The sequence below is a fragment of the Myxine glutinosa genome, chromosome 13, assembly GCF_964187855.1.
Source record: "Myxine glutinosa chromosome 13, kmMyxGlut1.1, whole genome shotgun sequence".
NCBI classification, from domain to species: Eukaryota; Metazoa; Chordata; class Myxini; order Myxiniformes; family Myxinidae; genus Myxine; species Myxine glutinosa.
The window spans coordinates 17,218,363-17,235,386 of record NC_136273.1 but is presented as its reverse complement, the minus strand read 5'-3'; the positions used below and the strand labels follow the sequence as shown (position 1 = coordinate 17,235,386).

The 17,024-nt window shown below is 42.6% G+C and overlaps 1 protein-coding gene across 1 annotated transcript in view; it reads right to left on the bottom strand.

Moving 5' to 3' along the window:
* Positions 1 to 719: 719 nt before the first annotated feature.
* Positions 720 to 17,024, bottom strand: part of LOC137438314 (uncharacterized) — a 195,799-nt gene continuing 179,494 nt past the window's right edge. The window contains exons 16-17 of the mRNA XM_078766986.1: positions 12,097 to 12,451; positions 720 to 2,525 (exon numbers count right to left, since the gene is read on the bottom strand). The gene's annotated coding sequence lies outside the window, so the exon portion shown is untranslated. The remainder of the gene's footprint in view (positions 2,526 to 12,096; positions 12,452 to 17,024) is intronic.

Genomic DNA, 17,024 nt, shown 5'->3' with positions numbered 1-17,024 from the left:
TTAGAAAGTGGATGATTAATGAAAGATGAACATATATAACAAGTTGGGTTTGTTGTGATTTTCAAGTTAGCGATTCGTTTAAGAACGATGGAGGAGGGATGGAATGAATGAGAATTTAGAGCATGGAGTGAGCATGGAGAGAATTTAGAGCATTAGAGGATTTAGAGCATGGAGTACTTGGATTACGACAAAATTAGGTGGATGAGTTGGTTACGTGACAAGAACAAGCCGACCTTTGGTTCAGGTCTTTATCCAGATCCGGCCCATCAGTGGGATAGAAAACATAAATTATTCAGCCTGACGGAGGTATGCTTTCTAAGGAGTGAAGTTCTAGCTCCTATTATCATTGAATGGCTTTGTTTCCTCAAAATAGATTTTTTTTAAATGTTGAACAAGATTTCTTGGCCAGTTGACTGAAAATGAACTCCCAGAAATCAGGTGAAGGGAAATATTATACCTTGCCTGTTAGGTCATGCTTGTGCTTCATCCTGGACTCCTTCTTGAGAAAGATTGGTACTGAATAGTATCAATAAGTGATTTCAATACCGTAGCAAAGAAGCACTATTTCAACAGAAGAGGTACTAGTTCATGTCAAGTCAACCTAAGGGGCTCCGATACTAAGGGGCAACAGTGCACAAAATAGAATATCAAATGATTTCCACATGGAAGCAAAACTTGGAGAATCCGCACACGAATAGAACAAACCACAGGAGCCCGAAGCGTCTTTGCGGGCAACGGGAGAGTTTAGTTTTGAGTTTGAGAAACGAACAGCACCAAGCTCCACGTACCGTATGTACCATTGGAGCATAAAGCCCGTATCCGTGTTCAAAAAACGTTACCCCCCTCGTTACCATGTTTTATTGGAAGACTATAGTATATAGGTATGCAGAGAAAAATATACGGTTATAATATGAAGGAGGCAAGTGGAGAGTTGAGAGTGTAGTAGGGGATTTTGATGCCATGCGATCTGTTACTCATGTCACACACAAGGGGGGGGGCACTTGGGTTTATGAGAAAGAGAAGTACAGGGGTGAACTCTTGGAGCTGTGGGGTCGGTAAGGAGACCATGAGAAGATTGGACTGATATATCGGAGAACAAGATAGGAAACAAAACTACATGATAGCTGCAAAATGAAATGGAGAAACTAGAGCATTTTAGACATGGGGTAAATAAGAGATAAACTTCAAGGACCTAAGTTATTAAGATGAGAAAAAGATGACACAAGTTTGGGTATTAGGACCTGTGAATTCACAAGGAGTTGGACTATTGAGAGGCAAAAAAGGAGCCCGAGAGATGGAGAGCTCTGGCTTCCAATAAGCTCTCTTTGAAAACAGCAGGGTTGAAGATCTTCATGGGATTTAACTTTGAAAGTTTCTGTATTTCCCATGAAAGTGCGAAAAAAATTAAAGTGATATGTACAAGGATTATACTCCGCTCTTAAAAATGATGCAGCTTAAAAAATTCGGTTCATATATAATCTATGTATATTTATATTATATATAATATATGGCAATATCATCTCGGCGATAGTGAAGTGAACTTTTCAAGCTAGGTCTGTTTTTTTTTTTTTTCCTCATGGAATAATATTGATAATAATCACAATAATAATCATCGGAGTCCGTATCTCAATGACGCCAGTCTCACCACCCGTTATGGTACGCCCTAACCGGTCGACCAGCGAGTCACTTATCGAGCCGATCATAGGCTAAGCAGACCAACCGATGACAATGCTGCAGCCAATCCTCATCGACCAGGAAGGTGGCCATGCTGCTGCAGCAGATGAGGTGTGGGGTGGCATCCGAACCAGATCCATGGACGTTCCATGGTAGCGATACAGCAGAAACATTCACATAGCACCCGCGCACCTTACATAGGCTAATTTCTCAAACAATCAATAAATTCCTTAAATGACGTGCCTCTGTGAATAAACCGCCGTTCAAAGGGAAGATGAACGGCGGGGAGAAAATGTAGGGGACGGGAGACGAGATGCGGAGAGAAAAAGTCTGATACAGGTTACACAGACATTCTGAGTTATAGATAGACAAACAGAAAGACAGTGACGGAACAAGGAATGGCAGTATAAGCAAGAATACATAATTACCAATTAAAACAACGGACTAATAGTGCAAATAAATACTACATATTATCATTAACAGCTTATGACAATAAAGAAGACGACGGTTAAAAAGTCAAGACGTGCCAAGCAGAAAAGAAGCCAAAAGTAGAGAAAGCCAAAGTCAGAAGTTGAGACGCAGAAAGACACAGATGAAAACTCAGAGATAATAGGACATGATATAGAAGGTATTATTCCATCGGGTTCCGTTGAGGAGATGAGGAGCCAAAACTACTGAGAGAGCAACTCTCTGAGCGCTCTTTCGAAACTCATTCGATGTCCGACTCTCGTTACACCGAGTTCCAGTAGATCCTCTTTGCGAAGTTGGGGCAGGTGCGAACCGTCGATCTCATTCTCAAGAAAACTCTGAAGATGTTCACCCAGACCAAGGCTCTCAAGCCAGGCCCCAACCTGCATAACAGATACATAAACACAGTTCATTTCTTCCTGAGTATTTCTCGCTTCATCTTAAAAATGCAAAAGTGAATTTATACAAACATATTGCTTTCTAAGTACAAAGGGAGGGAGAGGGAAAGGGTAATAAGGTTTTCCCATGAACTGTGATGAATCATCTGCACCAGTGAAACGTGAAACAGATATTATTCCTTTTCTACAAGTTTGTATGAAGGTACATCAAGGTTGACGAGGAGTTTTTATTGGAGAACATGTGAAAAAAGCCTCGTTACCTCCACCACCGAAGGTTATGTTTTGTTTAACATCTGTTGGTTTGTCCGTCTGTGAGCATGATATCTCTAAAAGTTATGGACGGATTCGGACGAAACTTGGAGAACAGGTTGGGTGTATGACAAGGATGAATAGATTCGATTTTGGTGAAGATCTGGATCTGGATACTAGAATTAAAAAACAAGGAGATTCTTCTCCATTGAGAGCCTGGTGTTGGCTTAGCGGTTAGGGTGCAGGCTTGGGATCCTAGGATCCTGAGTTCAAATCCCAGTCGATCGCTGAATTAACGCCAGGGGGGTTGACTCAGCCTGTCATCCTTCCGAGGTCGGCAAATTGAGCACCAGCTTGCTGGGATGAATGATCCCTGTGTGTACCCCGATTTAGAATAGGTACACCGTATTTCTGCGCATCGTAAGAGGCGACTAAGTATTGGCATCAGGAAGGGCATCGGGCCATAAAAACATTGACTCAATATTATAATAATAATAATAATTCATTTATTTTGTATAGCGCTTTTCATGAAGCCCAAAGGCGCTTTGCCAGAGTGCAAAACATAATGCATAACAAAACATGAAAACAACAATTGCAAAAAGACAAGAATCAATAGGGAAATATTTAAAGCAAAAGGAGCGAGAAGGAGAAGTGATAGTCAGGGGTTAAATGCTGTGGGTTGAATGTTGAATGCAGTGCTGAACAGGTGGGTCTTGAGTGATGTTTTGAATGTGGTGAGTGAGGAGGAGTCTCTGATGGTGTGAGGTAGTGAGTTCTAGAGGGTGGGAGCAGCGATGGAGAAGGCCCTGTCCCCCCAGGATCTGAATTTGGTCTGGATGGGGGGGGGGGGGGGTCAGGAGGTTGGTACCAGCAGAGCGGAGGTTGCGGGTGGGAGTGTGTCTGGAGAGGAGGCCAGCCAGGTAGGATGGGGCCAGGTTATGGAGGGCTTTGTAGGTCAAGAGGAGGATTTTGTACTGGATTCTCTGGGAGATGGGGAGCCAGTGAAGCTTGTAAAGGACGGGGGTGATGTGGTCACGGGTCCGGGAATGGGTGAGTAGACGGGCAGCGGAGTTCTGAATGTATTGGAGTTTATTGGTGATTGTTGAGGGTGAACCATAGAGGAGGCTATTGCAGTAGTCCAGACGGGAGGTGATGAAGGCGTGGATGAGGGTTTCTGCAGCCATGGAGGAGAGGGATGAGCGGAGACGGGCGATGTTTTTCAGGTGAAAGAAGGCTGTCTTTGTGATCTGTTTAGTGTATTTGTCGAAGGAGAGGGTTTGGTCAAAGATGACGCCAAGATTCCGGATGTGAGGGGAGGTGGATACTGGGATACCGTCGATGTTGAGGGCAAAGTTATGGGTGGATTTTGTGAGCGTTTTTGGGCCAATGATGATTATTTCAGATTTATCACAGTTAAGTTTGAGGAAGTTGATTTGAAGCCAGGATTTTATTTCAGAGATGCAGTTTGTCAGGATAGAGTGGGTGTCGGTGGAGACGGACTTGGTGGAGATGAAAAGCTGGATGTCATCGGCGAAGCAGTGGAATTGGAGACCATGACGGCGGATTAAGTGACCGAGGGGGGACAGGTAAAGGATGAAGAGGAGGGGGCCAAGAACTGAACCTTGGGGGACACCTTGGGGGAGGGGAGCAGTGGGGGACTTGCAGTTATTGATGGAGATGAACTGGCGTCTGTCAGAGAGGTATGATTTAATCCAAGAGAGGGCAGTGCCGGTAACGTTAAAGGTGGATTCAAGTCGGGTGAGGAGGATGGTGTGATCGATGGTGTCAAAGGCAGCGCTGAGGTCGAGGGGGACGAGAATGTTGAGGTTGCCAGCGTCAGAGGAGAGGAGAAGGTCGTTGGTGATTTTGAGGAGAGCAGTTTCAGTACTGTGGTTGGAGCGGAATCCGGATTGGAATGTTTCATACAGGTTATTGGCAGAGAGGTGATGTTTGAGTTGAGTGGCTACAGCGCGTTCCAAAACTTTCGACAGAAAGGGTAGGTTGGAGATGGGTCTGAAGTTGTTTAGGGTGTCAGGGTTTAGACCAGGTTTTTTTAGAATGGGGGTAACAGCAGCAATTTTGAGGGATGGTGGGACGATGCCTGTAGACAGGGAGGAGTTTATTGTTGCAATGATAAGTGGAGAGAGAGCAGGGAGGGAGGCCTTGACAAAGCTGGAGGGGATGGGGTCAAGTGTGCAGGTGGCAGTTTTCATTCCTATGAGGAGTTCAGAGAGGTCAGTAGGGGAGACCGGGGAGAATTGAGACAGGGGAAGGCAGGATAAGGGGGGGCAGGTGGTTGGAGGGGGAGCGGGTGCGGCGGTGGTCAAGCTGTTGTAGATGTTGTCAATTTTGCGTTGGAAGAAAGAAAGGAAGGAGATGCAGTTGTCTACTGTGAATGACTGGGTGGTGGTGTCCAGGGGGCGGAGGAGTTTCTTTATTGTCGAGAAGAGTGCTTTTGGGTTTCCGGAGCCAGAGTGGATAATTTGAGAGTAGTAGGTGGAGCGGGCGTGGGAGAGGGCATCTTTGTAGTGTTGTAGGTGGTCCTTGTAGGCTTGGGAGTGAACTGTGAGACCTGTTTTATTGCGGAGTCTTTCAAGTTGGCGAGCACGAGTTAGATCTGACAGTATGGTAGTATGGCAGTATGGTAGACAGACAGTATGGATCACGAATATCATTATGATGATATTTTTCTCCCTGCAAGAGCAAAGCTCATGGAAGGGCAAGGTTGAACTGACAGTATGGTAGAGGGAAACAACTGGATACAACCAGCAAGGAAAATAAGATAAAGAGGAGAGGAAGAAACACTGAAACCAGCAAGGAAAATAAGTAGTCATATCTCTTGTCCTTTTTCACATTTTGTTGTGTTACAGCCTGAATTTAAAATGGATTTAAAAAATTTTTTTGGTCACTGGTCTACACATAATACTCCATAATGTCAAAGTGGATTTTTTTTTCCGAAATTTTTACAAAATCATAAAAAATCGGTTAATGTCTCGAGTCATAAGTATTCACCCACTTTGCTATGACACTCCAAAATGATCTCAGGTGCATATCATTTCCTTTGATCTTCCCTGAAATGTCTCTACAACTTGAATGGAGTCCAACTGAGGCTAATTGAATGATTGAACATGATTTAGAAAGAAACATCTTTCTATATAAGGTCCCATAGTTGACAGTGCACGTCAGAGCAGAAACTCTACCAGGAAGTCCAAGGAACTGTCTGTAGAACTCCGAGATAGAATTGTGAGGTGGCATAGATCTGGGGAAGGGTATAAAACAATTTCTAGACTGTTAAAAGTTCCCAAGAGCACAGTGACCTCCATCATTAGAAAATGCATCAAGAACCCAATGACCACTCTGACAGAATGACAGAGTTCCTTGGCTGAGATGGGAGAACCTGCCGGAAGGACAACAGTCTCTGCAGCACTTCACAAATCTAGGCTTTATGGGACAGTGGTCAGACGGGAGTCATTCCTGTGAAAAGGTCAAATGACAGCATGCCTGGAGTTTGGAAAAGGCACGTAAAAGACTCAGAGCATGAGGCAAAATATTCTGTGGTCTGATAAGATGAAAATTGAACTCTTTGACCTGAATGCAAAGCTCTACGTCTGGCGGAAACCGAACATAGCTCATGACCCATCTAAGACCATCCCAACCGTGAAGCACGGTGGTGGCAGTATCATGCTATGAGGATGCTTTTCAGTGGCAGGGAATGGGAGACCTGTAATAGTCCAGTCATTAAACAACTATTATTACTGCACGTTCAACAAAATTTTAACAAAAGGTTTCGCGATGGGTTTCACCTCTTTGATACCTCTACGTTAAGAAAAAAAGAAGTTTACCAAAATATGACATGGGGAACTACCTGAAAATAGGCCAAATCCAAGATGGCCACCACCAAAATTAACCAAAGTGGAAAAATGTCATAAATATGGAATTGATCAAGATAAAAACATGTATGATTAGTCCATTTATATCAGCCTGAAAAGATAAATGCATTGGAATGTATTGTTTATATGTGTTGATTGATATGATAACATAGAGATTGTAGACTGTTGAAAAAGAAATAAAAATTTTAATCAAATACAAAATGTTTGCCTAATAATGGCTAAAAATTTTTATTAATTATAAATTAATATATAAAATTATACAGAAAATATGAAATTATTTACAATTTTATTAATATTAATCATGCAACATCTGTTTACATATTTTCAGGTGACTGATCTCAACTGATTGCGTCAACTGTAGACAAGAAAGAGATGGCTACCGGTGTGCTGTGCCTGGAGGCAATTAACCTAGACAAGCCTCAGGATTATGCAAAGTTGACAGAAAAAGCCAAGCCAAGCGATGGATCATGTACATGCATATGGTGAGCATCCTCCGTTCACTCATTCGATCTGCTCGTACTGGAAATTGGAAGCTTTATCTTCAGTCACTTCATGAAATGCTTCCATATCTCGCTGCGTCAGGCCACAACAACTACGTGAAGTCACTTGTTCTGTACGTGGAGAAAATGGATAAGCTGGAGGAGACACACCCCACTGTTTATAAAAAAATTCTGGAAGGACTGTTTGTTCTCCGTCGCAGTGACAGTCACTGGGCAGGAATATTTAGCGACCTGTATATTGAGCAAGTTCTGATGGGCAGTGTAAAATCAGTCGGTGGGCTGACTAGAGGACGTGGTTTCGAGGAGTCAACCAGTCTGATCTGGCTACTATCTATGCCTGCATGTGGTGAAGTGCACAAGGCTATGCAGGAAGTAACAGGTATCTCAAGTCCAGGGGAGATGCACAAAGATCTCACACAGGCAAAACTCAAGCGTGATGCCAAAGATCTACAGACCATCATTGATTATCTTGAAGAGAGAAAGCCATTCTCACAGAATTCTAAAGAACTCCGGAGCCTGTCATCAGGAGTGATAGCACTAGAAGGGTCAGTAGACGTTGACTCTGCTGAGACTGTTGGTGCTGCTATCCTGGTATCTATGGAGGGACTGTCAGTTTCAAAACACAAATTCACCAAAAAAACAACAGGTTAATAACCTAGCTTCCTCAGTGTATGTATCTGTTGATGGTGAGAAGATCCAGATCGATCCTAAGCAACTGTATCAGCGCCTCCTTGTTGCAGGCATTGGCACTATTGATATCCAGACACTGTTCCAGTATGAGCTGTGCTCCTATCCCTCATCCTTGTTCGACACAAAACTTTTTATGCGACTTGCAGTTAAGGCTGATCTACTGAATGGGTAGGTCAAGAAGGTACCTGCATGTGTTATAAAGGAGTTGCCCATCCGTGTTACCTATGTCATCGATGGAGGCACCCTGTTACAGCGCCTGCCCTGGGCCTAGTCCACATCGTATGCCAATCTCTGCCAACTTTATATTGCGTTTGTGCGCAACCAATATAACAATGCTCACATTGTGTTTGATGGCTATGGCAGTGGCCCTTCTACCAAAGATGACACTCGTCAGAGGAGAACTGGTAGGGAGATGGGAGTGGATGTGGATTTCACTCCAGATATGTTGCTCAAAATGACGAAAAAGCCATTTTTGGCAAACACAAGAAACAAACAGAAATTCCTTCATCTCCTGGGATCTGAGATGGGGAAGAAAGAAGGCATTCAAGTCAGTCACTCATCTGGAGATGCTGATTATGACTGCATGCACAATTGCTCTGACACTGCCTGTGGTAGTTGTAGGGGATGACACTGACCTTCTCATTCTGCTGCAACATCACTTCACGCCCAGCAAACATGAGACCATCTATCTTCAAACTAGCACAAAGCTCATTGATATATCCATCCTGCAGAAGGAACTTGACCCTGACCTCAGTCATTCCCTGCTCTTTATTCATGCACTGTCTGGATGTGATACGACATCGAAGCCCTATGGCATAGGAAAAATGTCAGCTGTGGGTAAATACCGTGGCCTCAAGGAATTCACAGAGTTGTTCATGGTGGCAGATATTAATCGTGAGGAACTTGAGCTATCTGGTAATCAGGCCATTGCAACCATTTATGGTTGTACGCATGGTTCAGATTTGAATTTTGAACGTGCATCTACGTTCACCGAGAAGGTTGCTTCAAGCTCCGGCTATCTGCCCCCTGAATGTCTTCCACCGACATCAGATGCTGCCAGATTCCACAGCCAGCGGGTCTACCTCCAAGTGCAGGCCTGGCTAGGCAACAACATGGAGGCGACAGAATGGGGCTGGGTGCTCTGCAAGACCCAGCATGAGTCTATCTTGAAGCCACACAGAATGGATAAACTTGCTGCACCTGCATCTCTACTCAAGATCATTAAATGCAACTGTACTGGAATGTGTGCCAAAAACACATGCGCCTGCAGGAAAAATGGACTCAAATGTAACTTGGTGTGTGGTCACTGTAAAGGGACAGCATGCACAAATGGGCAAATTCATGATTCCAGTGACACCACTGACTCATAGTGATGCACTGTGCAAATTTCAGATAAGACATTATAGGTGCAGAGAGGCATGGTCGTATTAACCTTAATCCAACAATTAAAGTGAATAAGAACATGTTTTAGAGTTCCATTGACATTATAATTTTGTCATCAACATTGAATATATAGATGTCAGGGGTTTGAATATGCTAATTGATAGAGATTTTTAACCACTTTCTAATGCCGTTAGTTATGTACAAGTAGACATACTAATTTTGCATTTTTCGTCAAATCTTGGTGGCCATTTTGCATTTTATGTAACATTGAACTTGAAAATTACATTCCATAACATGTATATGTATATGCTGATATGAATAGACTCATCATTCATGTTTTTATCTTGGCTGGTTCCATATTTGAAATTTTTTCCACTTTGGTTAATTTTGATGGTGGCCATGTTGGATTTGGCCTATTATCAGGTAGTTCCCCATGTCATATTTTGGTAAAACTTTTTTTTTTGTTTAAAGTAGAGGTATCAAAGAGGTGAAACCCATCGAGAAACCTTTTGTACAAATTTTGTTGAACATCAACTATTTAATGACCGGACTATAAGGATAGAGGGAACAATTTAAGCCAAATACAGGCAAATCCTTGAGGAGAACCTGCTTCATTTTGCAAAAGACCTTAGACTGCAGTGAAGTTTTACATTCCAACAGGACAATGACCCCAAGCATAAAGCCAAAGCAACACTCGAATGGCTTCAGAATAAGAACATGAAGGTCCTTAAGTGGCCCAGCCAAATCCCAGACTTGAATCCCATTGAGAATCTGTGGAAATAATTGAAGATTGCTGTTCTCCGACACTCCCCATCCAACTTCAGAGAGCTTGAGCAAATCTGCAAGGAAGAATGGAAGAAACTCCCCAAATCCAGATGTGCAAAGCTCATACAGACAAGAAGACTCGAAGCTGCAATCGCTGTCAATGGCGCTTCTGCGAAGCATTGACTCGGGGTTGAATATTCATGTAAGTTAGATATTTCTGTATTTCATTTTTAATTAAGTTGTTAAAAATTCTAAAAACAAAATTCCACTTTGACATTATGGCGTATAGATCAGTGACCAAAAATAAAAGTTAATCCATTTCAAATTCATGCTGTAACATAAGTCAAGGGGTGTGAATACTTCCTGAAGGCACTGTACATCCTGGAGTAGATAGGGAGGGTTTGAGGACTAAGAGAGCACAAGGAGCAATGTCAGAGAACAGACGGGAGGAAAGAGAGACACCACTGATCAGCCTGTGATGTGAGAGCAGCAGACCTTTGGTAATTTGGCCTCATCATAGAGGATTCATAGAATTTTAAGAGCTTTAGATTCCACAGAATCCAGGAGAGATAGATGTGACGCTGGGTTCTAATTCCATAAGCGTAAGTAATACTCCATTGAGCTATGGCTAAAGGCCTTGTGAGCAAACTTAAGTATTCTCTTGTTCGACCAACTATCACTTAAGAAAATGCAAAATGTGTTGGAGAATCACGAGATCATGATATGTGAAATTGCTAAATAAATGTTTGTCAATTTTGGAAGTGTGGAAACGATCATATTTAATCCCACATTAAATCCAATAAGATGAGTGCAGGGTGAGCACCAAAGGACCTCATGTTTGAAGAAAGGGCAAGGTTCAGCCATCAAAGTGCTTTTGGCAATCGTGTTTTGGCACCTTAATGGCTTAATCAATGTGGCATCTCCTAGTCATGGGAAAACCATCAATGCAAGATGGCTTATCTTGTCAGTCACTTACCAGTGACCTGTTATGCAATGATGTCTTTACTACACGATAATTCTCACCCTCGAGTGGCAACCACCACCATACAGTAAAGATGGATGGGAAAATGGAAAATTCTGAATAATTTTCATGATTTAGGAACTTTCCAGACCTGTCATCTTGTGGTTTTCATCTCTTTTTACCTGTATTTTTTTGGCTTAATCAATGTGGCATTCTTGAATGGAAAGGCCACGTCAACTTAGAACCACCCAGTTTTGAACCAGTGTTCTCCCCCATTTTTTATTTGACAGTTATTTCTTCCGGTGAGTAAGTTTCCCGACGCCATTGAAAAAGAAGTCGTGTTTTATTCTCTGAAAACTTTTGAAAAGGCGAAGCCTGCTCTCAATAGTCAGAAAGTGATTGTATCATTGTACTGTAGCTCCAGTGTGCAAAAGGGAATAGCATGGCCTGATATGAAGATGAAAGCAAACGATAGATTATACCAATTTTGAAGTTTGTTGTTCGTTTATAAAACATTCGCTAAACTCCATCACTTTTTCTGTTCTGATTGCATTACTGAAAAAACCCTGAAATTATATCTGCTAATAATTACTCTTTCCTGTCCTTTCATGTTTTTAATGGAGTTCACGGTGGTGTAGCAGCAGGAAGGTGCTTCGTTTACATAAATGACTCGTCTCACTTGATAACCCCTCATTGCAATTTGCAGATTTTTCCATCTTCTTTGCGAGTCTGATGTTACTTAAAGCCCCCCTCCTTCAACCATCAAACACCGATTCCACATTTAACGAATGATTTGGTGAACCCACTGCATCTAAGTCATAGCTATGGTGCAAATAATGGTCTTTCCCTTTCCTATAAACAAACCTCAGTTGTATTGATGAAAAGGATTGCACATTCCGCACGGAAAACATGTCGTAAGTGTTTTTTTTTTGTTTTTTTTGTATTCAAGATCGAGGCTCGTGTAAGAGCTACCATTAATCACAAAAAAAACTGACACATAAAACATATGATAAAGGGAACAGGAGACAAGACGGTGAGACAGAGGGAATCACATAAGTACAACAAAAGTACAACAAGTACAACAAAAGTGTTTTGTAATTTCGAAACTGCATTCTTACCTCAAGCTTTGACCACAGATCCAGTGGCTTTGCTGGATATGGGAGGGTAAGTGGAGAACTTGTAGGAGGGGCTATAAAGCCCTCAGGTTCACCAGGTGATGCAGGGAGGGAAGGTGAAGGCGAGGTGCCAGGAGGAGGTGGTGAGACACCAATGAAACTGGATCGAATTGGGGGTTTTGGAGGTGGTTTAGGGGGGTAAGGACGAGGAGGAGGAGGAGGTGGGAGTTGATGTCGTTGTAAAAGGCAGGATGCAGGAATATCATGAGAAGGGGAGAGTAAAGGAGATTGGCTCCCCCCTGAAGCTGGACGCAGGTGAAAAGGCAAGGCTGGACCCCTGTCCAAACTCGTGGTGTGCCTGGTAGGGTTGGAAGGCATGAAACAGGAAAAGCAGCATGAATAGCAGGGGGGAGGAAAAGGTCTATAAGAAAAAAAAGAAGAAAGAAAACACGTAAGAATCCTAATGAAAAAGCAACATGGAAAACCACAAAAACTAAGTTTTTAATATTTTTTTAAAGGAATGCAAAGGAAAGAAAGCACTATGATTAAAAAGAAAGGACTTAAACCTACAGTGCATTCAGAAAGTATTCAGACCCCTTCACTTTTTTCACATTTTGTTATGTTGCAGCCTTATGCTGAAATCGTTTAAATTCATTTTTTCCCTCATCAATCTACACTCAATACCCCATAATGACAAAGAGAAAACAGGATTTTAGAAAGTTTTGCAAATTTATTAAAAAGAAAAAACTGAAATATCACATTGACATAAGTATTCATACCCTTTGCTATGACACTTGAAATTTAGCTCAGGTACCTCCCATTTCTCTTCATCATCTTTGAGATGTTTCTACACCTTGATTGGAGTCCACCTGTGGTAAATTCAATTGCTTGGACATGATTTGGAAAGGCACACACCTGTCTATATAAGGTGTCACAGCTGACAATGCATAGCAGAGCAAAAACAAGCCAAGAGGTCGAAGGAACTGCCTGCCGAGCTCAGAGACAGGATTGTGTCGAGGCACAGATCTGGGGAAGCCTACAAAAAAAATTTCTGCTGCATTGAAGGTTCCCAAGAGCACAGTGGCATCCATAATTCTTAAATGGAAGAGGTTTGGAACAACCAGGACTCTTCCTAGAGCTGGCCGCCGGCCAAACTGAGCAATCGGGGGAGAAGGGCCTTGGTAAGAGAGGTGACCAAGAACCCGATGGTCACTCTGGCTGAACTCCAGAGATCCTGTGTGGAGATGGGAGAAACATCCTGAAGGACAACCATCTCTGCAGCACTCCACCGATCTGGGGTTTATGGCCGAGTGGCCAGACGGAAGCCAAACAGGTCAATCTTGGTTTCATCAGAGCACAGAATCTTGTTTCTCACGGTCTGAGAGTCCTTTAGGTGCTTTTTTGCAAACTCCAAGCGGGCTTTTATGTGTCTTTCACTGAGGAGAGGCTTCCGTCTGGCCATTCTGCCATAAAGCCCAGATCGGTGGAGTGTTGCAGTGATGGTTGTCCTTCTGGAAGTTTCTCCCATCTCCACACAGAATCTCTGGAGCTCAGCCAGAGTGAGCATCGGGTTCTTGGTCACCTATCTTACCAAGGCCCTTCTCCCCCGATTGCTCAGTTTGGCCGGGCAGCCAGCTCTAGGAAGAGGCCTGGTTGTTCCAAACTTGTTCCATTTAAGAATTATGGAGGCCACTGTGCTCTTGGGAACCTTCAATGCAGCAGAATTTTTTTTGTCGGCTTCCCCAGATCTGTGCCTCGACACAATCCTGTCTCTGAGCTCTGCAGGCAGTTCCTTCGACCTCATGGCTTGTTTTTTGCTCTGATATGCATTGTCAGCTGTGAGACCTTATATAGACAGGTGTGTGCCTTTCCAAATCATGTCCAATCAATAGAATTTACCACAGGTGGACTCCAATCAAGGTGTAGAAACATCTCAAAGATGATCAAGAGAAATGGGAGGCACCTGAGCTAAATTTCAAGTGTCATAGCAAAGGGTCTGAATACTTATGTAAATGTGATATTTCAGTTTTTTCTTTTTAATAAATTTGCAAAACTTTCTGAAATCCTGTTTTCACTTTGTCATTATGGGGTGTTGAGTGTAGATTGATGAGGGAAAAAATGAATTTAAACGATTTCAGCATAAGGATGCAACATAACAAAATGTGAAAAAAGTGAAGGGGTCTGAATACTTTCTGAATGCACTGTATACTAAGACGACCTTTATTACTCAGAAGAGAACATTTGTGGATTTAGACTGACGGAAATTTCTTCACAAAGTAAATAATATAGTTGTTGTTCAGCCAGTAAGGAATAATGAGCAGCTTTAAAAATATACCTTCAAACAACAACAACAACATTTTTGAAGGTGTACATCAACTTTCAGTACTTGTTGTATACCTTTAAAAATGTTGGAAATATTTAAACTGCTCATTCATTCCTTATTGGTCACACTACACCTCTGTTACATAAATGGTATTGCTACTTTTAGTGTATAGAACTTTACATTTTGACTCATGAGAAAAGGATGAGAGTTCGATTTAAAAAAAATTTTTGTAAATAAATAACCACAAAACAATTATTTTAAACAAAGAGTAAATTAACTTCCGGTTTCCAGGTTTGGCAGCTTTTCCTCGCGTCTCCGAGTAACCTGCTTCCAAGGTTAAGCGAACCATTGTAATCTCTGAAAATAGGTATCAGAAAACAAAAGTCAACCCTTTCTGGGCCAAACCAACATCTTAATTCTAAGCTTTGTGTTTCTCAGACAAAGTTGTGATGTTTTCAAGCTTCATTACAGGATCATTTTCAGATGTTGCATCTTCTTCTTATCTGATCCTTAATCCTAACAGTTAGGGGTCAGCCATCCGGATCCACCTTCTCCATTCCCCTCTATCCCCTGCATCTTACTCACTAACTCCCACACTCTTCAAACCTCTTTTCACTACCTCCCTGCACCTTAATCTCTGTCATCCACTTGATCCTTTCCTTTTCCTTTTTTTTCCCTTTTTTTTTTTTCCTTTTTCATGAGTCTTGATCTTGTATACAAAAAAATTAAAAATAATCTCCTTCTAATTGGCTCATTCCATGCTTTTTTGATTGGTTCCTTATCCTTTTTTCTCATCGGGTGTCCAAACCATTTTCAGGTGTTGCATCTTGTGGTATATTTCCTTTAAAAACCATTATAAGTACCTCGGAGAGCTCCCAATTGTAGGTTGTTTGTTGTAATACTTCCTGGATTTTTTAACAAAAATCTGAGGCTCATGGGGGATTTTACAAATGCATCACATGGACAAGGAAATTAGGAGACATCAGTATACTTTTACATGAATGGCAAAGCTATGAGGGGGTGATTGCAGTTTGTTTGTGGCCCAACCTACTTGTAGACATGTTAGGATGATGAAAGTTACAAAGTATAAAGATTTTCCACAGCGTAGACTCAAAGTATGGAACCTCCCACCCCTACATCCAGTCAAAATGTTGGAATCGACGCTCCGAGCTGTGATAAAGTACCTGCACAAGAAAGGCTTGCCTCCCAAGCAAATACATATGAATATGGTAGCGACATTAGGGGATGATGCTCGTTCATAGTCCATGGTAAAGAACCGGGTATCTGAGATCAAGCATGGCAGAACAAGCACCAAAGATGAACACAGATCAGGTCGTCATGTTGAGGTGGCAACGCAAGAAATGTTGCAACAGGTGCATGAAGTGATGAAAGATAGATACACTGATACGCAACTACCAGACATGTAGCTGAGACATTGGGTGTCAGTTTTGGTTGATTCAATCGATCCTCACAAACAAATTAGGCAAGGCAAGGGTGTCAGCATGGTAGGTTCACCAAATGCTGGCAATGGACCAGAAAATAGCTAGTCTGGACATTTCCCGTGAAGTGTTGTGAGGTGTCGGACTCGTGAGGTGTTGGACCGTTTACATGTTGATCCGGAGGACTTCCTCCAGCGGATTGTCACACAGGATTAGACAGGGGCTCACCACTTTGATCCTGAGACCAAGCAACAGAGCATGCAGAGGAAACACAGGGTCCCCATCCCATCAACAGCTCAAGAGGACATAATCAACTGGAAAAGTAATGGGGACTGTGGTTTGGGACTGTAATGGTGTGATACAACAACAACAACAACATGCATTTTAAAGGCCATTTTCCCTGCTAGAGCGGGGGTTAGCCTTGCGGTCCCCATGACAATCTTCTCCATTTTGCCCTATTTTCTGCATCTCTCCTTGTTAACCCCCTTGCCCACATTTATTCTTCCACCATCTTTAGCCAAGTCTTTCTCGGTCTTCCCCGTCTTCTACTTCCTTCTACATTCATTTCCATCACTCTTCTCAACCAGTCACTTTCATCCTTCCTCAACACATGACCAAACCATCTCAACCTGTTCCTCTTCACAGCATCAATCACAGGCTCTATTCCCATCATCTTTCGCAATTCATCATTTGTCTTCCTCTCTCTCAACGATACTCAGCACATCCGTCGAACCATTCGCATTTCCACCCTTTCCAACCTTCGTTGCTGCTCTACGTTCATTACCCATGTCTCGCTCCCATAAATCATAACACTTCTCACACATGCAGCATACACCTTTCCCTTCAGCTTCAACGACACTCCCCTCATCATCAGCACGCCACTCAATTCCCAAAACTTCTTCCATGCACATCTCACTCGAGCAACCGTTGCCGAGTCTGATCCACCTTCTCCATTCAGCATGTCTCCGAGGTAGCAAAATGTTTTCACACCTTCCAGCTTCACGCCGTCTCCAAGATCCAACTCAACATTTCCTCCATCTGCAGCTCCCTCTGTGCACACCTTACATTTGAATGTAGCTGCCACACTGGTTAATGACCCTCTCAGACCACTACATTTTTGATGAACCCACTCAGCGCACATTGTACACTGAATGGAGTTCACTCCGACA